We start from the raw sequence: 26,032 nt of genomic DNA, 5'->3' as shown, positions 1-26,032 counted from the left end.
GCAAGGGTCCTTCAAAACATTGCTGAGAGTAGATGAGTCAAGTTGACTCGAAGCATGTCTCTTGTTTGTGCATACGATCCAACCAGGTTTTATTAGCACTGTTTGTTCTGACAGTCATCATTACCACCATTAGGTGCTATGTCATATTACGTGGCCATCATGATTGTTCTTCAAACTTTTCTTCAGAAGTGGGTTACCATTGCTTTCTTCTGACAGTGACCCCAACATTTATCAATATTCTTCAGAGCCTGTCTGCCTGGTGTCAGTGGCCGCCTAGCCAAGACATGTGATGTGCGCCAGCTGCTCATTCGAACATCTACCACCTGCTCTCATGACTTCACATGACCTAAAGATGGGGATGGGGGTGCTTGGGGTGGTTCAGCAGGTGCTACACCTTGCATAAGGGTGACCTGCAAGGTAGCATAGGGACAGAGCGAAGGAGCAACTAACACCTCCTTTGGTAGAGATGTTATCTCCACCCTGTCACCCATTCTTACGGTACAAGTTGTTTTTAAGTGACTCTCCCTGTTCATGTTCACCACTGGTGATGGGTATCCAGTTTATTTATTGGCTTTCTTTGAGAGCTGCCCCCACCCTGGTGACAATCCTAACTCATGCCTCTTTCCCAATGACCACCTGTCATTTATCAACAAGCCCAGTTCACCCCCTATCCAGTGCAGGAACTGCTCTCCACCCCAAGACTCCCCGAGGCGATTATACAGGGGGTGATTAATCTATTTAGTGACATGGCGTGGAACAGACCCTCCTGGCCCAATGAGCCACACTACCCAACGTATGTTTAACCCTAGCCTAATCACACAGCAATTTACAATGGCCAACTAACCTACTAACCGGTGTGTCTTTGCAATGTGGGAGGGACCATGAGCACCTGGAGGAAACCCATGTAATCATGGGAGAACATACAAACTCCTTACAGAGAGCGCTAGAGTTCAACTCTGGCGCCCTGAACTGTAATAGCATTGCACGAACTGCTATGCTACTGTGGTGGCCCACGTGGATGTTGGCAGTAAGCTTTTTAAGCAGAGAATGGTAGGTGCATGGAACATCCTGCTGGGGCAACGGTAGTGGCAGATTTATTAGGGAAATTTATAAAACTTTTAGTTGGGCACATGGATGTTTCAGAATTGGAGGTCTATGTAGGAGGAAGAGCTCGAGTGATCTTGGAATAGGTTAAAGGTCAGCACAACATTGTGGACCAGAGGGCACTGACTGTACTGTACTGTTCTATCTTCTAGACTCTCCTCCATAACCACCACCAACTGCACCACACCAGCACCGGATGCACCCATTTTCCTTTGTATATTTTATATTGGTGCTGCATGTGAAACAAAAGCCTTTCCAGGAGCAAGCCCAATTCAATAGCATGGGACACTTGATTGATTGAATTTCCAAACAATGTGCCGAAAGCTAAATGATGTACTGCCCAGCTGATAAATCTCTAGCAAACTGAAACAGAGATTAATATAATTGAGGAAAAAATAAAAAGTCTTTGTCTTTATTCTCATAGTTCCATCACTAAATATAATTCTGCAAATGCTACTTTTATGAAACTAATGTGTCGGTGGGTTAGTGGACGGAGGTGTTAATCAGCCTTACTGCTTGGGGAAGGTAAATGCTTTTGAGTCTGCTGGTCCTGAAGTGGATGCTACACAGCCTCCTCCCTGACGGGTGTGGGGCAGTCAATCCATGATCAGGGTGGGCAGGATTCTTCATAATGATACTGGCCTTTCTCTACCACCTTTCTATTGATACAGGATGTCCTTGATGGGGTGTAAGCTGATGCTGGTAAGAACATGAACTCTAAAACCCACGGGAGTCATATTCTCTGTAAATGGAACTTTTTGAATAATTATCTTCCACCAGAACTTAGAACATCACATCACATTACAGGCCCTTCAGCCCATCATGTTGTACCTTTCTTTTCACCTACTTCAGGATCAATCTAACCCTTCCTTCCCACATAGCCCTCGACTTCTACAGATTGGAATGTTTCTGAAATGTGATAACTGCCACAGATAAGCTGGAATATACTTTATTCACCACATCCAAACTGTATGTGCCTGTGTTGCAGGATTATATTTTTGATATTTTTGGACACTTGATTGACCAACAAACCTGGAGCAACGATGCTTCCATTTCTGAAAAAACAATTACGTTCCCTACTACTTTCTGTAGCATGCGATTTGAATTATGATACCTGTGTTCAGAATTCAAGTGATCTGTTTGGCAGGTGGATGAATTCTTCAGACTTCAGTGTGTAAGTAGCTTCAGTGACATTTCCTTCATGCTTTACATATGAGGGTCTATTTTGTATCTCCAGTAATTCCTATGTGTTCATACTTGTAGAATTTTAGTGTTACATTTGAGTTGCATACAGATACAATTGAATAGTTTAAAAGGTGTTGTAGCCGGGGGGGGGGGGGGGTAATAGGGACAAGCTCCCACTACTTATTAAAGGCTTCCATGCACGTGAAACAGTCCCTGACAACCAAGTCCTGCCCCTAGACTTCACGTGTGCCTTAGAGACTAAGCCTGGTGGAACCATTTCTACTGACCAGGAGAAAGAGCAAAGGTGGGTTACTAGCGCCTTAAAACCAGTCCATAAGACCATAAGATATAGGAGCAGAAGTAGGCCATTTGGCCCATGGAGTCTGCTATCAAGGGCTGATCCAAGTCTTCCAGTCATCCCAACTCCCTCACTTCTCCCCATACCCTTTGATGCCCTGGCTAATCAAGAACCTATCTATCTCTGCCTTAAATGCACCCAATGACTTGGCCTCCACAGCCGATCATGGCAACAAATTCCACAGATTTACCACCCTCTGACTAAAATAATTTCTCCACATCTCTATTCTAAATGGACGTCCTTCAATCCTGAAGTTGTGCCCTCTTGTCCTAGACTACCATGGAAAATAACTTTGCCATATTAATCCGTTCAGGCCTTATAACATTCAGAATGATTCTATGAGATCCCCACCATTCTCCTGATCAAGAGCTGCCAGACCTCCTTATATGGTAAACCTTTCATCCCTGGAATTATTCTTGTGAATCTTGTCTGAACCCTCTCCAATATCAGTATATCCTTTCTAAAATAAGGAGTCCAAAACTGCACACAATACTCCCAGTGCGGTCTCACGAGTGCCTTATAGAATCTCAACATCACATCCCTGCTCTTATATTCTATACCTCTAGAAATAAATGCCAACATTGCATTCGCCTTCTTCACCACTGACTCAACCTGGAGGTTAATTTAGGGTATACTGCAAAAGGACTCCCAAGTCCCTTTGCATTTCAGCGTTTTGAACTCTCTCTTCAATAAAATGATAGTCTGCCTGTTTATTTCTTTCACCAAAGTGCATGACTGTACACTTTCCAACATTGTATTTCATTTGCCACTTCTTTGCCCATTCCCCTAAACTATCTAAGTCTCTCTGCAGGCTTTCTGTTTCCTCAACACTACCTGCTCCTCCACCTACCTTTGTATCATCAGCAAATTTCACCACAAATCCATTAATCCCACAGTCCAAATCATTGACATAGAACGTAAAAAGCAGCCGTAACCGTGTAGAACTCTGCTGGTAACTGGCGCCAGCCAGAATAGGGTCAAACGTTAGAACTCCAAAGCACACCCCAGTTAGCCCCCTCCCACACACAAGCAGCAACAAGGCAACACCCCCTCCCCACCTGCAAAAAAACCATCAGCATCCCCCACCATGTGCAGCAAAACATCGATAAAGACACAGACTTGCAGTACCCCAAAGACTATTTGTTCACCTGTTATTTGACAATACCACAGGCTCTTTCTCTCTCTCCCTAATAAGGGAAAAAGTGGTGTCCCCGTTTCACAACGAGAGGGGAGACAGAACAAAACAATTGGCTGATTTATGGTGTTAAAAGTCTGTTGCCTCGTTTTTTCCAGGCTCTTTGCCTTGGAGCACACAGCCAGCAGAAAGCCCACTGCTTCCGATCTTCCTTGTTCTCCCACGATGCATCAGTCAGTGGCGGCACCAGCTTTGAATCAGCCCGCCTCTAGAGCCATGAAAATCCGGCTAGTCTTCTCGGCTGCATCCTTGGCATATCGAAATGCGGTCCATTGTGAGGCCCTGAACAGGTCCCATTCTTGCAAAGAACTGAAGTCAGAGTGTAACTCCAGGTCAGGGTCTTCAAAAGAACCTTGAAAGGGAAAAAAAGAGATATGAAAGATAGAAATAAAGCTGTTTCCAAAGATGCAAGCGAAGGAGTTGCTGTTTAGCACCATCACCAGATGGTGATGTAATCATTTAACTGTTACCTGAACTGATTTGCTGGAGTCTTTGGTGACATAGGAAAGCTCCTCAAATTCCTCATGGTATTTTCATGAAATATAATGGAATATGAAGTGAGAAATGAAAGTATTTGTATGGTATATTGCACACATTTTGTTTTGGTACCAGGTTGGTTCCATTATTTTGAAGCTTAAGTTAAGATACATTCTTTGAAAGAACAATCCACAATTAGTGCAGAATAGATATTCATACCACATTTCATTTCTATAATTTCTTTGTTTCTAAACTGTCTCTATTTAATATCCTTTTATTTCCAGTACTGATATCCTTTCCACTTTCTCCCTACTCCACCCTTTCTAAAATATCTGACTCAGTTGAGTTTCTTTAATTTGCAGGTTACCATCAGATCTAGCCAGGACCATTTTCAGTGTTGGAGCCCGTACTGATGAGGGCTGGATGTTCATGCGCTGGATAGGTAATCATTTGCAATCAGGTATGGATCGAATGAATACACTTAGAGCTATGGCAAAAACCAACAAAGCTGAGCCTCTGCTCTTTGACTTTCAATCATTGACTTTCAATCTGAGTAATAGTTTATTGATCTCATGAGATGTTCACATGGAATCAGTGCACTTATTTTCCCTTTTCCAATCTGTTCCATTAGAAATGCTCATCATTTATGAAATAAAACATATAACAGTACAGCACCGAAATGGGCCATTAATTCAAGACCTAACTAATTAAAGGATTAACTAAGCTATTCCCTCTGCCAACACAGTGTCTGTTTTGTGCCCTTCTCTGCATATTTATGTGTCAGTCTCAGAGGCTCTTTCACATTTGCTTCCACTACCACCCTTGGCAGTGCATTCCAGATACTGACCACTCTAGGGAGAAGGATTCCAGCTGCCTTCTCTGTCTAAGCCTGACATGACCTTATAGAGTTGTATCAGGTGTCCCTTCAACTTGCACTACTCCAAAGAAAACGGAGGCAAGGTAGTGTAGCAGTTAGCCTAACACTATTACAGTTGGGGTGTTTTGGAGTTCAGAGTTCAGTTCCAGCATCATTCTATAAGGAGTTTCTGTTCATCCTCACCGTGGAATATGTGGGTTTTCTCCGAGTCCTCCAGTTGCCTCTTACAGTCCAAAGAAGTACCGTTAATTTGTAACCATAAAATTGTCCTATGACTAGGTGAGGGCTAACCAGGATTGTGATGTTGCTGGCTAGCTGAGCCTGCTCCACGCTCCACACAGTATCATTACCTAAAATAAATAAACCCAAGTTTGTCCAACCTCTCATTTGAACCATATGCCCTCTAATCCAAGCAGTATCCAGATAAACCTCTTCTATACCTTCTCCAAATCTTCCACGTACTTCCTCTTATGGGGTGACCGGAATTGAATGCAATGTGCTTCAATTCTGACAAATGATTTGTACTTATTATGATGTTAATGAATCTATTACCTCCAAAAATGTGACAACATTTTCCTTGACATTGTCCAGGCACTCTGGTAATGTTGTAATGATGTTAACCATCCTATTTCAATAGATCTTGAACACTAAAGGAAAGTGACGTAAAAGGTTGTTGAGAATTCCTCATTTTCATTTTCAAGATGCCAAGCTGTATTTTTGTTCATGAAAATGTGGTTAAATGCTACACAGTAAATGCCTTGGGAAGTTTCCTCTGCCACTTGCGAATGGTGTCGATTTAAATCAGAATATTTAGAGTTTCTTCATAAATGGTGGTGTATATTGCCTGCTGCATATTTAAACTGGGCAACAGGGTGGAGATGTGTCTCTTCTGAAGGAGGTGTAAGGTGCTCCTTCCCTCTGCTAGCCTGATGAAAGGTCTTGGCCCAAAACATCGACTGTTTACTTTTTTTCATAGATGCTGCCTGGCCTGCTGAGTTACTCCAGCATATTGCGTGTGTTGCCTGGATTTCCAGCGTCTGCAGATTTTCTCTTGCTCGTTACCTCCGGATGAATACTTCTTAAGTTTCACTTTGCTGATATTGAATGGGTTATCTTTTTTTAATTTCTTAGGTTGATGTACAATAGCTTGAATCATGACACCGTAAGGATACAAGAATTACCTTTTCTCCTAGGAGTCTCCTGCAGAAGCCTGGTCGGATGTCTTGTAGCTTGGGATTTTGTTCAGGAAAATTGGGAGGCCCTGATTAAGAAGTAGGTACTTAATGGAGATTTTTTTTTGTTTATTATTAATACATATATTCTGGTTTTCTGTATGCGTATAGAAACATAGAAAATAGGTGCAGGAGTAGGCCATTCAGCCCTTCGAGCCTGCACCACTATTCAGTATGATCATGGCTGATCATTCAACTCAGAACCCTGTACCTGCCTTCTCTCCATACCCCCTGATCCCTTTAGCCACAAGGGCCTTATCTAACTCCCTCTTAAATATAGCCAATGAACTGGCCTCAACTGTTTCCAGTGGCAGAGAATTCCACAGATTCACCACTCTCTGTGAAGAAGTTTTTCCTCATCTCGGTCCTAAAAGGCTTCCCCCTTATCCTTAAACTGTGACCCCTTGTTCTGGACTTCCCCAACATCGGGAACAATCTTCCTACATCTAGCCTGTCCACTCCCTTTAGAATTTTATACGTTTCAATAAGATCCCCCCTCAATCTTCTAAATTTCAGAGAGTATAAGCCTAGTTCATCCAGTCTTTCATCATATGAAAGTCCTGCCATCCCAGGATTCAATCTGGTGAACCTTCTTTGTACTCCCTCTATGGCAAGAATGTCTTTCCTCAGATTAGGGGACCAAAACTGCACACAATACTCCAGGTGTGGTCTCACCAAGACCTTGTACAACTGCACTAGTACCTCCCTGCTCCTGTACTCGAATCCTCTTGCAATGAATGCCAGCATACCATTCGCCTTTTTCACCGCCTGCTGTACCTGCATGCCAACTTTCAATGACTGGTGTACAATGACACCCAGGTCTCGTTGCACCTCCCCTTTTCCTAATTGGCCACCATTCAGATAATAATCTGTTTTCCTGTTTTTGCCACCAAGGTGGATAACCTCACATTTATCCACATTAAATTGCATCTGCCATGAATTTGCCCACTCACCTAACCTATCCAAGTCACCCTGCATCCTCTTAGCATCCTCCTCACAGCTAACACTGCCGCCCAGCTTCGTGTCATCCGCAAACTTGGAGATGCTGCATTTAATTCCCTCATTTAAGTCATTAATATATATTGTAAACAACTGGGGTCCCAGCACTGAGCCTTGCGGTACCCCACTAGTCACTGCCTGCCATTCTGAAAAGGTCCTGTTTATTCCCACTCTTTGCTTCCTGTCTGCCAACCAATTCTCTATCCACATCAATACCATACCCCAATACCGTGTGCTTTAAGTCTGCACACTAATCTCCTGTGTGGGACCTTGTTAAAAGCCTTTTGAAAATCCAAATATACCACATCCACTGGTTCTCCCCTATCCACTCTACTAGTTACATCCTCAAAAAATTCTATGAGATCCATCAGACATGATTTTCCTTTCACAAATCCATGTATGTATGTGTGTGTATATATATATATATATACACACACACACACAGACTGTACTGTGCACGTATATGAAGGTAGGGTGCCTCAACTCATTGCATAGCACTGCAATAATTTTATGTATTACACTGTACTACTGCCAGCAGACCAAGTTTCATGACCTATGTGAGTGATGATAGACCGGATTCTGATATGGGTTTCTATTACAGGCTGAGAGTGGGAAGGGAGCAAGGTGAGGAGAATCATGGTTAGGAAAAGAGAGATGGGAGGGAGCAGGAAGCACCAGAGAGACAGTTTGTAATGATGCATCAACTAATTGTTTGGAATCCAATTATTTTGCCTGGTGTCTCAGGTCTGGGTGTCTCTACACCTTCACAAAACGCTCACCCTAATTATACTGTACATGTGCCTATGATGTTTGCAAGGTATTGTCAATATATATACAAGTTTAAATTACTTTATTTCATCTGGGCATAATATAAAGTTCATTGCACCAAAATATTTACATTTTCAAACTCTGTTATTAGGTTTCATTTTGGATCATTTGCTATTCAGAGAATCGTCATTCAAACAACATCAAAATTCTCAACAAAGAGCCATCTGTTTGAGGTTAGTGATGTCTGATTGTGAAAACCTTAATACACATTTTAATCTTTCGGACACATAATATATTTATTGGGAATGCTTTTGAGTAGGTGTAGTAACTCCATATGACGATTACCAAGGGTCCCTAACACTGACCACTGTGGTATATCTCCATTCTGAGAAACAGCTTTCAAACACTGTCCTTCACGTCTTACCTTCAAGCCAATATGTTTTAAATATTAATTAGAATTTCATGCCAAGCATATTACAAAGAAATACCTTCTCATGCCATGTAGAATAGTCAGGACTTTAAAACCTTATTGTAACAATGAATCAGGAGTCGGTGGGAATAAATATTAAACAAAACAATCTTTATTGCCAATCTAGAACATTTGATGGAGGATTATAAGATGAGAATGGTATGCCAAAGTCTCTGTGTCAAAAGCATATTCCTTTCCTCCTATTTTCCTCCATCTCTGACTCAGTGCTCCAGGCAAATGCCTTCTTGGATTCTCATGCAACTTTTTCACTTGTCCATTCATGGGTATTCATGAGAAATCGGGTGCAGGCCAAATCAGGACCTCGGTACCACAGCCATCACTAAAGAGGTAGTGCTGAGCATGTCTGAACGACTGGTGTCCTGTCTCACTCACCTCAACAATAAGCAAATGCTTTGAGAGGCTGGTCAAGGATTACACCTGCAGCTTGCTGCCACCCACACTGGAACCCCCACAATTCGCCTACCGACACAACCGATCGACAGATGACACAATAGCCACAGCTCCACACACCCTCCTTACACATCTGGAGAAGAAGGATGCTAATGTGAGAACGTTGTTCCTGGGCTACAGTTCAACATTCAACACCATAATTCCCTTCAGGCTTGACAGGAAGCTCAGAGTCCTCGACCCTCACTCTGCCTTGTGCAGCTGGATCCTGGACTTCCTGTCAGATCGCCAGCAGGTAGTAAGAGTGGGCTCCCTCACCTCTGACCCTCAACACAGGAACCCCTCAGGGCTGTGTCCTAAGCCCCTCCTTACTCTCTGTATACCCATGACTCGCCACCCACAGCTCCAATCTGCTAATTAAATTTGCTGACGATACTACATTGATTGGCCTCACCTCAAATAATATGATGCAGCCTACAGAGAAGAAGTCATCACCCTGACACAATGGTGTCAGCAAAGCAACCTCTACCTCAAGGTCACTGAAACAAAGGAGCTGGTTGTGGGCTACAGGAGGAATGGAGACAGACTAACCCCTATTGTCATCAATGGATCAGGGGTTGACAGGGTGAAAAGCTTTAAGTTCCTCGGTATTCACATCACCGAGGATCTCACATGGTCTGTACATACCATCCGGGTGGAGAATAAAGCACAACGGCGCCCCTTCCACCTCAGACAGTTGAAGAAGCTTGGCCTAAGTCTCCGAATCCTAAGGACTTTCTCCAGGAGCACAATTGAGAGCATCCTGACTGGCTGCATCACTGCCTGGTATGGGAACTGTACCTCCCTCAATTGCAGGACTCTGCTGAGAGTGGTGCGGACAGCCCAGCACATCTGTAGATGTGAACTTCCCTCTATTCAGGACATTTGCAGAGACTGGTATGTAAAAGGGGCCCCAAGGATTATTGGGGACCCAAGTCACCCCAACCATAAACTGTTCCAGCTGCTACCATCCGGGAAATGGTACCACAGCATAAAAGCCAGGACCAACAGGCTCCGGGACAGCTTCTTCCACCAGGCCTTCAGACTGGTTAATTCACACCAATACAATTGTATTTCTATGCTATATTGTCTGTCCTGTTGTACATACTAATTATCATAAATACATGTATTATAAATTGCACATTGTGCATTTAGATGGAGATGTAACGTAAAGATTTTTACTCCTCATGTATGTGAAGGATGTAAGAAATAAAGTCAATTCAAATTCAACTTGTGGGCCTGAAGACAGATTTGTCCCCTGGTCCTGATGGAATACATCCCAGGGACTGAAAGAAATGGGAAAAGTTATCCTAGAGGCTTTGGTGATAATTCACCAAAATTCTCGGGACAATGGGTAGGTCCCTGCAGATTGGAAATCGGTGAATGTCATGACACTGTTCAAAACAGGATGTGGGCAAAAGGCATGTCACAGTCGGCCAGTTAGTTTAACATCTATAGTTGGGAAAATGCTCCAAGTTATCATTAAAGGAGAAGCAGAGAGGCATCTGGAAACAAATGGATCCATCAGGCAGATGTAACATGGATTCAGCAAAGACAGGTCCTGTCTGACAAAGTTAATGGAGTTTTTTGAGGATATATTGAGCACAGTGAATAGAGGGGAACATATGGATATTAGTTACTTGGATTTCCAGAAGGTGATCGATAAGGTGCTGCATAATAGGTTTCAATAGGTACATCTAATATCAGAGAACTGTAAACAATAAGATGCATAGAGTTGGGGGTGATGTATTGGCATGAATAGAGGATTGGTTTTCTCATAGCAAGCAGAGAGTTGGGATACATGGGTGTTACTCTGGTTGGCAAACGGTGGTGAGTGGTGTGCCACTGGGGTCGGTGCTAGGCCCACAATTGTTTACGATATACAATAACGATCTGTAAGAGGGGCCGAGTGTAGTGTATCTAAGTTTGCTGATGATACTAAATTGAGCGGAAAGTAAATTGTGCAGAAGATACAGAGAGTCTGCAGAGAGATATAGATGGGTTGAGTGAGTGGGCAAGGATCTGGCAGATGGGTACTGTTGCAAGGACGTGGCCGAGGACAAACCCAAGTGCAGGACACAGGCGCAGAGGCAGAGTCATGGGGTGTTAGCACAGCCGTGAACGGGGAGCCAGTATCCAGGAGAATCTTTACACGGAGACAAAGTTTACATAGAGTATCCAGGAAATGATGTGGAGCTTAGAACTGACAGTCCCAAGAAATCAGGAAATGAGGCTTACTCACACTAGAGTCAACCAGCGAACACAAAGCATGGCTGTGCTGCCTGAGTTTTATCCTACGTTCGCTAATAGGAACCAGGTGTGTTGTAATTAAAAATCTTTGTAATTAGTGGAACTGGGAATGATTGGAAATCAGACGAGGGGATTGAGGCCTAATTGATGAGGTAATAGCAAGATGGGGAAATTGCCAGATGGGACCTCGATATTACCCCGCCCCCCCCCGACAACGGGAGCCTCCAGGCAAACCTCCAGGCTTGTCTGGATGATCCCGATGGAAGTCTTGGATGAGGGAGGGGTCCAGGATGAAGGAGCAGGGAACCCAGGAACGCTCCTCTGGGCCGTACCCTTCCCAGTTGACCAGGTATTGGAGGCCCCTGCCCCGACGGCACACATCTAGTAGCTGCCGGACGGTGTATGCCGGATGGTTGTCGATGATCCAGGCAGGTGGAGGGGTTTCGGTTGGAGGACACAAGGAGCTGACGGAAAGTGGTTTTAATTGGGAAACACGAAAAGTAGGGTGGATGTGCATAGATCTTCGTAGTTTAAGTCGGACTGCTATGGGGTTGATGATACTTTCGACCTCGAAGGGTCCCAGGAAGCGAGGGATGAGTTTCTTAGGCTCGTTTTTGAGAGGGATGTCTTTGGATGAGAGCCACACCTTCTGCCCAGGTCAATACTCATGCGCAGGAGTCCAGTGTCGATTGGCAATCCTCCGGTTGCGATCGGCTGATCTGAGCAGGGCCATGCGTGGGTCCTCCCAAACCTTGCAGCACTGATCGATATGGGCCTGAACAGACGGTACCGCAATCTCCTCTTCTTGCATGGGGAACAGCGGGGTTGGTATCCAAGGGAGCACTGGAAGGGAGACCTTCCGATGGCAGTACTAACCAGAGAGTTGTGGGCGTACTCAACCCATGCGAGGTGGTCACTCCAGGCAGACAGGTTGTAATACAACGTAGTGTCACCTCCAAGTCCAGGTTGACCCGTTCCATTTGCGCGTTCGTCTGTGGGTGGAAGCCGGATGACAGGCTGACTGAGGCATCTAAGGCTTGACAGAAGGCCTTCCATACCTGCGAGATGAATTGGGGACCTCGATCGGATACGATGTTCGCGGGAATTCCGTGGAGGTGGAAGATGTGGCGGATGAGAAGGTCTGCGGTTTCCTGAGCAGGAGGGAGTTTAGAGAGGGCTACAAAGTGCACCGTCTTGGAGAACCGGTCTACCACGGTGAGTATGGTGGTGTTTCTGTGTGAAGGGGGTAGACCAGAAACGAAATCTAGGGCGATGTGCGACCAAGGATGACCAGGGACAGGTAGGGGATGAGGTAATCCCGCAGGTGGCCGATGGGAGGCTTTTCCATGGGCATAGACGAATATGCAGAGACATAGGAACAGGTATCTGCCTCCATGGAAGGCCACCAAAAGTGTCTTTTCAGGAGAGCCAGTGTCCGATCACTCCCGGGGTGGCAGGCAAACCGAGATGTGTACCCCCACCGGAGAACCTGAGATCTGATGGAATCAGGCACAAAAAGGTGATCGGTGGGTCCACTGCCGGGGTCAGGGTCATCCCGTTGGGCTTCCTTTACTACGGACTCAATCTCCCAAGTGAGGGTTGCCACCACACTGGATGGTGGGAGGATAGTCTCTGGGCTGGAAGTGTCCTCCTTGGAGTTGTATTGGCGGGAGAGCGCGTCCGGCTTCCCATTCCTGGACCCTAGACGGTATGTGAGGGAAAACTTGAACAGTCTAAAAAATAATACCCAACTGGCCTGGTGGGAGTTCAAATGTTTGGCGTTCTGTATATATCCCAGGTTCTTATGATCAGCCCAAACAATAAACAGGTGTTCTACCCCCTCCAGCCAGTGCCTCCACTCTTCCAATGCTAGCTTGACCGCCAGCAGTTCCCAATTCCCCACGTCATAATTCCATTCGGCGGACAACAGTCAGCGAGAAAAGAAGGCACGGATGAAGCTTTTTGTTCAGACTTGATCGTTGCTCCTACCCTGGAGTCGGAGGCGTCAACCTCAACAATGAATTGGCGGGAGGGGTCCGGTTGGACCAGGATGGGAGCGGTTTGAACCGCCTCTTCAGGTCGGTGAACACCGAATATGCCTTGAAGACCCGACAAAAAGGTGTGGTAGGCGAGGCAAGTCGGGTAAGGGGCGCCGCCACCCGACTGTAATCCCTGATCATTCGGCGATAAAAGTTTGCAAACCCCAAAAACCGCTGAAGTTGCTTGCATGTCATGGGTCTGGGCCATTCTCCTACCGCCCAGATCTTCCTGGGATCTGCTCTCACCTGCCCGCTCTCGATGATGTAGCCCAGGAAGCTGACCGAAGGGACGTGGAACTCACATTTCTCCACTTTCACAAATAACTTGTTCTCCCACAGTCTCTGGAGGACTAGATGGACATGATGAATGTGTTTCTGAGGGCTGCTAGAAAATATTACAATATTATCTAGGTAGACAAACACAAAGCGATTAATAGAGTCCCTCAGTACTTCATTGATTAGGGCTTGAAAAACGGCAGAGGCATTGGTGAGGCCAAACGGCATGACCAAGTATTCGAAGTAACCCAAAGGTATATTAAAGGCCGTCTTCCACTCATCTCCCTCCCTCATCCTGACTAAATGGTAGGCACTACGAAGGTCCAACTTTGAGAAGATGGTGGCTTCCTGAAGTGGTTCAAATGCCGAGTTAATGAGGGGTAGTGGGTACTTATTTTTAACTGTTATATTGTTCAGGCCTCGGTAATCCATACAGGGACGAAGCGACCCATCCTTCTTCTCTACAAAGAAGAAACCGGCGCCCACCGGGGAGGATGAAGGTCGAATAATGCCTGCCGTGAGCGACTCACTAATGTATTTCTCCATAGCCTCTCTCTCCGGTTGGGATAAGTTATAAAGATAACTGGTGAGTGATGAGGCCCCGGGTTGAAGGTCGATAGCGCAATCATACGGGTGGTGTGGAGGCAGGGAAAGAGCCCATTGTTTGCTGAATACCTGTCCCAGGTCATGTTATTCTGCGGGGACTCCGGACAAATCGAAGGGTTCCAAGAGAAGCGAGGTCACGGTAGCCTCCCTAGGGGATGTAGCTGACCGCAGACAGGTGGCGTGGCAAAACGGGCGCCAGCTGGCTATCCTCCCGGTAGACCAGTCGATGTCGGGGTTCTGGTGGTTAAGCCAGGGATATTCTAGAACTACAGGGGCTTGAGGAGAATGGATGAGATTAAATCGTACCGCCTCTCGAAGTTTCTGGACAGAATCAAGGTCAGGGGTGGTGTACAGTGGGTAAGCTGAGCCAGCAATTTTCAATCCAGTGACCAGGCCTTTAGAGGGGTACTTAACGGCTATCGAGGCATCCCGGCCCGGGAGGCTATGTCCTCGTCCAGAAGATTTCCCTCGGCACCGGAATCCACCAAGGCGGATAGGGACAGGGACTGTTGTTGATAATTCACGGTGGCCGGGATCTGCATCCGGGTCTGGGGGACTGAAGGGAGTGTCATTCAGCTCACCAGGGTCCCCCTTTCTACTGATGAGCCCTCCCTTTTGGTCGCAGAGGACAGGTATCCCGGAAATGTCCCGGCTGGCTGCAGTAGTAACAATCCCCAGCTCTCTGCCTCCGAAGCCATTCGGCACGGGAGAGACGGTTCCGTCCCAGCTGCATCGGTTCCACCCCCAGGGTAGTGGGGACAGTTGGAGCAGGAGCTATACTTGGAACGGCTGGGGAAGGCAGGCTGGCTGAGGATGGTAAGGTGGGACTTGGGCTGACCCGAGGAGCGGGCCGACTGGTCTTTTCTCTCAGACGCTCTTGAAGTCGATTATCAAGCCTGGTGGCTAGAGAGATCAGAGTGTCCAGGCATCCTTCGCTGCCTGTTCATCTTTTACCTTATCTGAGAGACCCTGTCAGAACACTTCTTGTAGTGCCTCGTCATTCCACCCAGAGTCGGCCGCTAATGTTTGGAACTCGATGGAGTATTCTGCCACGCTTCGCGAATCCTGACAGAGAGTTAGCGAGTGCTTAGCGGCGTCCTTACCGCGAATGGGCCGTTGAAAGACCTTCCTCATTTCGGAGATGAAGCAGGGGAAGGAGGAACAGACCTCTGTTCGGTTGTCCCAGATCGCAGTGGCCCATGCCAAGGCATCCCCTCGTAACGCATGCAATCTTTGATCTGTCCGAGGTGTGCGTATGTGGCTGTTGCTCAAAGACCAAAGAACATTGTAATAAGATGGCCCGGCACTGCCCTAGGTCCCCAGCGTAGGCTTCCGGTTTGGGTACGTATGGCTCTCGAGGGGATTGTGTTGCCGATTCGAGGGGCGGTTTGGACAGCTGGGGTTCTTGGAAAGGACAGAGTAAGGAAAGCGGATACCTGGTCAACCTGCTCACTGACCATCATCACATTCGTGGACAGCGCACGGAGGTTTTCCGTGACCTCTCTGAGCAGTTGTCGTGGGTGCCCAGTAGGTAGCCCTGGCTGACAAGGGCCTGTTGCACGGGGTCCGTGTCCGCTGGGTTCATTCTTGGCCAATTCGTTCTGTTGCAAGGACGAGGCTGAGGATGAACCCAAGTGCAGGACACAGGCACAAAGGCAGAGTCGTGGGGTACATTCAGGCAGGGTGACTTGCTCACACTTATTTCAGTGACATCCGACGACAATCTCACACCAAGTAGCTGTAAGCCCGACACTAAATACTGCTCATTCAGCTGAGACTCAAGTGCCTTTAATTACAGAGCTCAAGAAACACAGGGACACAATGAATTAAGGAAAACAAGGAGACAACAGACAGTCCTGATCATGACACAAAGTAAATTTATACTGGCAGACTTCAAAAGAAGGCTACTTGTATTTCAAAGGATCCCACTCATCCTGGACATCACCTGTTTTCCCCTCTACCTTCTGGGAACAGATACAGAGCATTAAGGACGAAAACAAGAGACTCCTTAACAGCTTCTACCCACAAGCAGTGAAATGTATAACACCACCTTCCCTTCTCCTGCCCCCCTCCTAAGACGGCGGCAGCTAAATGCATCACACTTCCAGGAATGGCAGGTGTGCAATAGTCCTACCCCCCATCCATATATTATTAATTTTGGACTGCACTCCTCAGGTTTTAGAGTTTATTTTATGTATATATTCTTTGTCATGCTGCAAAATGTTGAGCTGCTAAACTGTGTTTCATTGCTCCACAACAATGACAATAAAGATATTCTTCTTCTTCTTCTTAAAGGGACCCAGGGAATAACCGATCAGGACCGTGACAGATCTAGGAGTCTCTTAAAAGTCCCTAATGTATCGGCCTCTATCACCAACACTGATGACGTGTTACACACACCCACCACTCTGAGTAAAGAAAACCTGTCTCTGACATTCACCCTGTAATTTCCTCCCAAAGCCTTAAAGGTAAACTCCCTTTTATTACCCATTTCTGCCCCCGGAAAGGTGTCTCTGGCTGTCCACTCAGTCTAACACCTTGTTCACCTCCATCAAGTCACCTCTAATCCTCCTCTCCAAAGAGAAAAGCCCCAGCTCACTCAGCCTATCCTCGTAAGGCATGCTTTCTCATCCAGGCCTCGTGCTTCCAAACTGAATTCTGCAGTATTTCGAATTAAAATGGTAGGAACTGAAGCAAACAAGTGATTTACAGCCACTAAAAGAAAATTTTGAACACTTCAGTCTATTCAGGAATTGTTCCTTTTTTCTATTTTTGTTCTTATCAAGGATCAAGTTTATTTGCCATTTGCCTATCAGTTAATTGGGGCAGCTGCTTATTCGGGACAACTCTTAAGAACAAAAAGTCATCGAGAAAATAGCCAGGATTTCCTTAATTTATTTGGGACACTGTACCACTAAATTGGGACAGGAGACTGTTGCCAGCCATTTTCTAACTACCATCAGTCACATGCACTTGTGTGGCCGATAGACACGATACCATGCTTAGAGTAAACGGTTTAAAAAACAGCATCAGTTGCATCTGCTTGTGTTTTGTTATCATTTGAGTTGACGGATGCTGATTCAAAAAAAAGTGATTTTTGGTAATGTTGCCAAGAGTTTTTGTTGGATTATGGCACCCCTTTAAGCAGGAAGGCAACGCTGGCAGCCCATTATCTGCACTAGGTGTCTGTGTTGGTTTTGTTCATTTACAGTCAATCAAAGGAACACGACAGCAGAGACGGGGAGAATTCTTCCATTGATAACTGTTAGGAATTAATACACAGTTTTGTAATACTGTAACTATATTGGTAGTGTTCTAATTTGTTCTGTACTACATTTAAATACACCCTATCCTCGTTATATGCGGGGGATACGTTCCTCGAAGTTGACGCATAATGTGAAATTGCATAATGTGCATAATTATTTAAATGGAAAAAATAGGGATGCGTTCCAGAGAGCTTCCTAAATATGTTTTATCTGTAATTTATTCACATTTTCATACCAATACAACACAAAAGCAGTACTACAAGACAACATTTGTATTATATTTCATTAATTTAAGGTAATATTCAATATAATAAATCATAGAAAGTTAACATCTGGGGGTGTACAGTACTCACCAACAGTGGCAGGTGTGTTCGCTCCGGGAGATAAGTGGTTGTTGTGGTGTCAGGCAGCTTTACATACATAAGATGGATTGTTGTGGTCGTCAGGATCATATCAGGCACAGCAAGGGGTGAAGGAAGACTCACAGAACTCCTAGAACTGCCAGCAGCAGAAGGCGTTACCGATTTGAATAAGGTGGTGAGGGTTGTTTGTTTGGCAGCATTTTGTTTTAAATTTGCTTGTAGGGAAGGAGGGTTGACGGCAGGGAACGACTGAAATGCTGACTCCGTTCGAAACGTGGGTCCACGTCCATCGCCATTTGTGCCAAGTGTTCCAACTTCCACCATTCCCTCACCGTTGGTAAACTCCCGGGATTTTCAAAATCGTCTGTTGCTTGCAGCATCTGAGAGATAGTTTGTGGTTAAAAAAAATAAGTACTCCTTGAATGTGGATTTTACACCTTGCTCGAGTGGTTGAATCAGCGATGTTGTGTTAAGCGGCAGGAAACGCACTATTATGTTAGGATGAATGTTGTCCAAATGTTTAGGATGGGCTGGCACATTGTCAAGCAACAAAAGAACTTTAAAGACAGGATTCTGTTCCCGGCAGTAGCGTCCCAGAGCTGTGTTACCTTCAGCTGATGCCACACTGTTTAAAATTTCCAACTTTTTTTCAAGTGTTAAAGTAGTTCTCTGCCGCTCAGCTGATGGCCCAGGACGTGACATCGGACGCTTAGGAGGCATAGTTAAATATTTCAAGCGCAAAATCACTGCACCGTAGCTAAAACCAACAGAAGTTTAAGATCGCGCATCCACACCTTGCCAAAACCAATGCGAGAGTGGCGGGAGTGAAATTGTGAGGTGCGCGTACGTGACTTGTATTTGCAGGAAAGCGGTACTTCTCGTCCCAACAGTGAGACTGTGAGGTGCGCGTACGTGACTCGTATTTGCAGGAAGGCGGTGCTCCTCACATGACTGTGAGTTTGGACGCATATAACGAGACGTTGGTAGAAATAAGTTCCTCGCATAACTGTGAATCCGCATTGTCTGAAGACGCATATAACGAGGATAGGGTGTATGTAATTTATTACACAGTTGAATAGTGGTTTGTCTTTTTTTTAAAACCATGTTCACTATTACCAGGAAACTTCTTCAGCTGACTGGGGCAGCTGCTGAATTGGGACAAAATTTACTAGACCGGATGCTCTCAATTAATCGGAATCCACTGTACATTTACACTGCACATTTGCTGTGGTGTGTTGATCAGGGTGCAGCATGTAACCAAGATGCAACATACAGCAATTATATGAAAATAATATTGGAGGTTAGAGTACAGATATGGAATAATATTTGCATAAATATATTTAACAAACATGGTTTTATTTTTAATTACAGGTCCAAGCATTCTTTGATTCAATGACAGACAAAAGGTCACATTGGTTGGCCCAAAAGGTACTGGATAAAATTCGGTTGAATATTCAATGGATGGAGGCAAACTTGGAAACTCTGAGAAAGTAATAGAATTGTTTTTCTATTTTCAGTAAATTGATGTTCAGTAAATTTAATAGACTTAAATGCAAAGTGATGCTAAATTTCAGTTGTGTAAATCGAAATGGGATCAATTGTCATTTGCAATGCCAGTTTGTACAATTGGAGACAGCTGATGTCAGTTCAGAGTGATTTAGGGTGATCTTGGGTTTGTTCTGTTATGGGATATGAATTGTACTTGCAGGGAGCTGGAGACAAATCCTGCAGTTCTTCGGTAATGGGTGAAGGTATTTTACAAAACAAACCATTTTAATAAGCAAAACAAAATCTTTGAGTTACTGGTTTTAGCCATTTAGTTTGAGTGGAAAAGTTGATTAAATGTGTTCTCCAGCAATTAATGGCAGAACATTCTGTTTTGGTACTTTAGCATATTTTACCATTTTGCTTTTCAATAAAGGGTTCTTTTTTTGCAATTTTGACTTAATCAGACATTGTTTTGTGCTTCACGTTGTCACTGCCTCTCTGCCTAACAAAGACACCTACTGTGGAGTGGAGAGAGACTCCTTATGCAAAGCATAATTATTATATAGTGTGGTGTACTCTGTGTATCACTATATATCAGCTCTGTGAATCCATACATCTTCAGCTACTGTATCCTTATCAGGACTACTGATTTGACAGACAGAAGTCAGTGATTGTGATCCCCAAAATTATTTATTTTGAAAAAATATTTTTATGTGATGCAATAAGTTATGAATTTCACTGAAGTATCATCATAAACTATTGTCCTTAGCTTTTGTCTGCTTTCAGTTGTTTTTCATTTCCTGTCCCAACAAGTTGCTATTGAATGTACATTGTTATTAACAAATGGCCTAATTTCTTCTCCCATGTCTTATGGCATTATGGTCTTGTATATCATGAAACAATGCCTATCTCTGTTTACAAAGTTCTGTTTATCGAAGATTCTGTGATAATCTGAGTTTTGTAATCACATCAGAATTAGGCAACTGAATCAGTGCAACATCTCACTGACAACATGGACGGGGGGGGGGGGGTAATTGACAGATATGTTTAATTACAATTAATGTTTGTGAATTGTACCAGACCAATCAGAATGTAACATTTTTCAAATAGACATTCTTGTAAATCAGTATGTGTTGCAATAAATATTTTAACAGATGATAATCCTGTGTCAAAGAATGAAATGCAGGTCCAAAAATAACAGGAATTTGCAGAGTGACGTTTGAACCGTGAGGCTAATTTAAAAGAGTTTGCAAAAATGCAGCAATTTCTAATGTTAATGTACTTATTAATGTCAGGTATTTAACTCATTTACTAAATAAATTAGGAAATGCTCAGAATATTAACCAGTTTGTCAGATTAATTGCAAGTAATGCCTAGAATCACATGTTCAATAAATAACTGGAAAACATTGTAGGATTTTATGGAATAATCACAAATAATTAATGCACAGAATAACAATTAGCACGATTAATTTGTGTGTTGACCAACACTATTCATTTTTTAAAAATTCGGTGAGCATTTTTTCTTTAGTGATGAAACTAAAGAAAGGTTTAACCTACACATATGTGAGTTAAATGCAGGCCAAAGCCAGATAATTTATTTTTTTTAAAAACAAAGGGAATGAGCATCCCACAAATTATTTTTGGATTTTGATAAAATGGGAATAATAGTGTTATAACATGAACAAAGTCACTGTAGAGACACAGCAGGTAGCGATAAAGTAGTCCTTTCATTTGATATAAAAACACTCACAAAGAAGCTGACTCTGGAGTCACTGAAGAGGGAAAGCGAATGGGGGAGAGCGAAGAGAGAGGGAGGGAAGAGAGAGAGAGCGAGAAAAACAGAGAAAAGGGTTGGGGGAGGGGGAAAGAAGGAGAGACAGAGAGAAAGACTTTCCAACCCAAGATTACAGCACATTTTTATGTATTATGAACATATAAGGAGGAACTTAGTAAAAATAAAGATAACAGGACAAAGATGAGAAATTCAGCAGCTGCTGGAAATGTAAGCAACACACACAAAGTGCTGGAGGGACTCAGCAGACCTGGCAGTGTCTATGGAAAAGAGTAAACAGTCGACACTTCGGGCCGAGACCCTTCATCAGGACATTTCATGAGTGCTGTTGAAGGGTCTCGGCCAGATACATCGACTGTTCACTCTTTTCCATAGATGCTGCCTAGCTTGCTACGTTCCTCCAGCAATTTATGTCTGTTGCAAAGGTAACAGGAAGATTTCTACAATTACAATGCCCTCATATTGATTCTTTTCAGTTGCATGTCATTTTCAAATGGCTCGACCTTCCAAACAACACACCCAAAATAAGTATTAATTACTGCCATATTCATGCAATGAGATGTCGATTGGTGTCATGCATATGCAGACAATTTAAATACCTATTCCCTGGTCTGCTATTTACTGTACCGAGCTGCATTATAAATTTAATCTGCAATCCATATTCAGATCTGAAGGTTGTTTGCTGAAGTCAATGTTCACTATATTTATTAACCCCAAAATACACCCTAATAGAGAAATACAAGTCCTTTAATCTTCAAAGTAACCATGCATTTTATATCCATACAAGTTGTGTGATTGGTATTTTTCTTTCAAGCTTGTATGAAATCACAATACCAACTTGGAATTACAGTCTCATGGAAATTGAAAACCATGTTTAAATTGCTATCTTCCCTTCTTCGGCAAATCAAATAAACAAACGTTATTAGTTTTGGACTTATGTGCTTCTTGCTGAAGTATAGGCAACACATTAAACAGAAACACTGATGTATTTGGTGGAATCAGCTAAGGAAAATAGTTTGTGTATACAGTTATGAACACATTTTATTCATTTAGTATTGTAGGAACATGTTTGGTTTAAAACCAAAATGTAGTTATTTATAGTGTTAATGCACTTATTAACCTTGGGTATTTATTTCATTCTTCACATGAATTAAGGAACGCGAAATAGCAACCGACAAGTTAGTTTGGTGGCAAATAATGGCTAGAATATTACTTTCAATAAATTACTTGAAGATAATGGGAGGACTTAATTAAATTAATGCAAACATAGCATGTAACACAGAAAACTGGTGCATTTGGACATTTTAGTTGCTTAATTTTGTAAACGTACAAGTTGCGCATAAGGCAGACTAAACTTATCTTCAGAGTTGATTATGGGGCATCACTGTAGTGTATCATTTAGTGTAATGCTTTACAGTGCCAACAGTCAGTGATTGGGGTTCATTTCCCACCACTGTCTGTCAGGAGTTTCTACGTTCTCCCCGTGACCATGTGGGTTTCCTTGGGGTGATCCGACTTCCTCCTACATTCCAAAGATGTACAGGTTAGGGTTTGTAAGTTGTGAACATGCCATGTTGGCACCAGAATCATGTGGACACTTGTGGGCTGCCCCCAGCACATATTCAGATTGTGGTCGTTCACACCTGATACATTTCACTGCGTGTTTCGATGTACATGTGACAAATAAAGCTCATCTTTGAATAACTTATACCCTTATCACAGCAACATTCCCTATTCATAAAGACACCAACTTTTTTTTTAAAAAAATGAGAACCAATTTTGGGTACTGTAGCCAGTTATGGTCATTGTTGTCATTATCTGCAGTCTCTTCTCCACACCACCTTTGGCCACTGTTTCCAACACTAGATCTACATCCTCATCCAATCTTTGCCACTCTGTTGTCTGGCAGGCTTTGGGCCATCTGATCTGCACGGTCTGAGATGTGATGTTAGGATGCACAGCTTGCACCATGCGGAGGCTCTGGGTACCGTGGGGTGCTTCCTGACCCTGCTCCTCCTCTGTCTCACCAGATTGGGAATCTCAGCATTGTGGTGATCTCTGTTGCTCTTTACACTTCATCCTTGACTGGTGGATTTTCAAGCCTCTCTGGTTCTTACGAATTTTGCCGCAGATGCACTGTATACTCGTTGTTTGTCCATTGCACTGGGTCGGTAGCCTTGTATCCGTCCAGCTGGGAAGCTCTTCTGCCGCCACCTCGGGCTTCCCTGGGGATATTTTTCCATTCTTTGATTTGTAGCCTTCTTGGGTACTCCTTTACAGGAGCTACAGTTAGGGCTATTAACTCACCCCGCCCTGGTTTGCTGTCTTTCCAGTCTGTCAACCAGACTCTTGCTGGTAGTAACCAAACTTTCTTGGTCATCAACCAGACTCTTCCTGGTAGTCACTGGTGTTCCAGGAGGTAATTCTTACAGAAACATCTGCACGATGCTAAGCTAGGGCACATCATCAGTGATGATACCTGGGGTCGATAGGTGTTTCGGGTCTTTCAACATCATACGTCCAGGCGACCCGATCGGGGTTGATCAGACTCCAGCCTGTGCCCTAGCAGCAACCCATGGATCTGCCCTCTTTATCCAGAGCCATCTTGACGCTTTCTCTGCTTGTGGCAGCCCACAAGTATCACTGTGCTTCAAGGGCCCACATAACATTCTTTCCCTACTTTCCATCCACCAAAAGCAGATTTCATCGTGGCAAACATGTTAATCCTGATTTCCATTCCCATTCTTACATATCAGTCCGTAGCCTCCTCTTGTGCTACAATAAGGCTGCCCTTAGCGTGAGGGAGCAACAACTTATATGCCATTCCCTATTTCCAGTTCCTCCGTCTCCGCCGCATCTGCTCCCAGGATGAGGCTTTCCATTCCAGGACATCTCAAATGTCCTCTTTCTTTAAGGATCGTGGTTTCCCTTCTACCATCATCAATGATGCCCTCACCCGCATCTCCTCCATTTCCAGCACTTTGGCTCTCACCTCATCCTCCCACCACCACAACAGGGACAGAGTTCCCCTTGTCCTCATCTACCACCCCACCAGCCTCTGAATCCAGCACATTATCCTCTGCAACTTCTGCCACCTTCAACAGGACCCCACCACTAAGCACATCTTTCCCTCTCCACCCCTCTCCGCCTTCCACAGGGATTGGTCCCTCTGCAACTCCCTTATCCACACATCCCTTCCCACAGATCTCCCACCCGGCACTTATCCCTGTAAGCATAAGTGCTACACCTGTCCCTACACCTCCTCTCTTGCCACCATTCAGGGCCCCAAACAGTCCTTCCAGGTGAGGCAACACTTCACTTGTGAGTCTGTTGGGGTCATCTATTGCATCCAGTGCTCCCGATGCGGCCTCCTCTACATCGGTGAAACCCGACGCAGATTGGGGGACCGCTTCGTCGAGCACCTCCGCTCCGTCCGCCACAACAGACAGGATCTCCCGGTAGTCACCCACTTCAACTCTGCTTCCCATTCCCATTCAGATATGTCCATACATGGCCTCTTCTACTGCCATGAGGCTAAACTCAGGTTGGAGGAGCAACACCTCATATACAGTCTAGGCAGTCTCCAGCCCCTTGGTATGAACATAGAATTCTCCAACTTCCAGTAATTCCCTCCCCCTCCTTCCTCTATCCCTATTTCACTCTTCCCCCTCCCCCAGCTGCCTATTACCTCCCTCATGGTTCTGCCTCCTTCTACTACCCATTGTGTTTTCCCCTATTCCTTCTTCACCTTTCCTGCCTATCACCTCCCTGCTTCCCCTCCCCCACCCCTTTATCTTTCCCCTTACTGGTTTTTCACCTGGAACCTACCAGCCTTCTCCTTCCCACCCTCCCCCCACCTTCTTTATAGGGCCTCTGCCCCTTCCCTCTACAGTCCTGACGAGGGGTTCCGGCCCAAAACATCGACTCATCGTTCCCAGGATGCTGCCTGACCTGCTGAGTTCCTCCAGCGTGTTGTGAGTGTTGCTTTGACCCCAGCATCTGCAGATTATTTTGTGGTAATTTATATTCCATCTGGGTGGCAAGTCCACATCAGACATATGGAGGTGTGTTTAAAGATCAATTGCACAGAGTACAGGAAAGGTATGCTCCTGATGGAAGGAAGGATGGGGATGAAAATGTAAGAGAACCTTTGATGTCCAGAGGTGATAAATTTAGTCACAGAGAAAAAGGAAGAGTTTGTAAAGCTTCAGAAGTTAGGATCAAACCAAACACACAAGCAGTACAAAGAAGCCAGAAAGGGAAGAAAAAAGGGAAGAAAGAAGGGAATTGGGAAAGCCAGGAGGGCCGTGAAAAGTCCATGGCATGTAGGATTAAGGTACTAAATCATTCTGTACATACATCAAGAGTAAAAAGATAATTAGAGAGAGGGTGAGACCACTCAAGGATAGAGGAGGGAACATTTGCTTGGATGGGGAGAATGCGAGTGAGGTACTTAAGGAAAATTCTGCTTCAGTATTTACCAATGAAAATGATATGGAGGACCAGGAGATGAGTGTGGAGTGAATAAATACGTCAGGGAGTTTAGAAGTCAAGGAGGAGGAAATGTTGTGCCACCTAATGAGTATTAAGGTGGGTAAGTCCCCAGAGCCAAATGGGATTTGCCCGAGATTATCGAAGGAGGCAAGAAAGGAGATTGCTGGGGCCTTGACCAGTATCATTGTGTCCTCTCTAAGCACAGGCGAGGTCCCGGAAGTCCTAGCAAGTGGCAAATGTTGTACCTCTATTTAAGAAAGGAACAAGGGAACATATTGAGAACTGTGGACTGATGAGTCTCACGTCAGTTGTGGGATACTGCTGGAGAAAGGTTTTCTCTGTTACA

General features: G+C 44.5%; 1 pseudogene; it reads left to right on the top strand.

Moving 5' to 3' along the window:
* LOC134357622 (leucyl-cystinyl aminopeptidase-like) overlaps positions 1-19,404 on the top strand; it is a 90,505-nt pseudogene extending 71,101 nt beyond the window's left edge.
* Positions 19,405-26,032: the final 6,628 nt, after the last annotated feature.

The sequence above is a fragment of the Mobula hypostoma genome, chromosome 16 (genome assembly GCF_963921235.1).
Source record: "Mobula hypostoma chromosome 16, sMobHyp1.1, whole genome shotgun sequence".
Taxonomy (NCBI): Eukaryota; Metazoa; Chordata; class Chondrichthyes; order Myliobatiformes; family Myliobatidae; genus Mobula; species Mobula hypostoma.
Note: the sequence above shows the minus strand (reverse complement) of the source record. Positions and strands in the feature narration are given on the sequence as shown.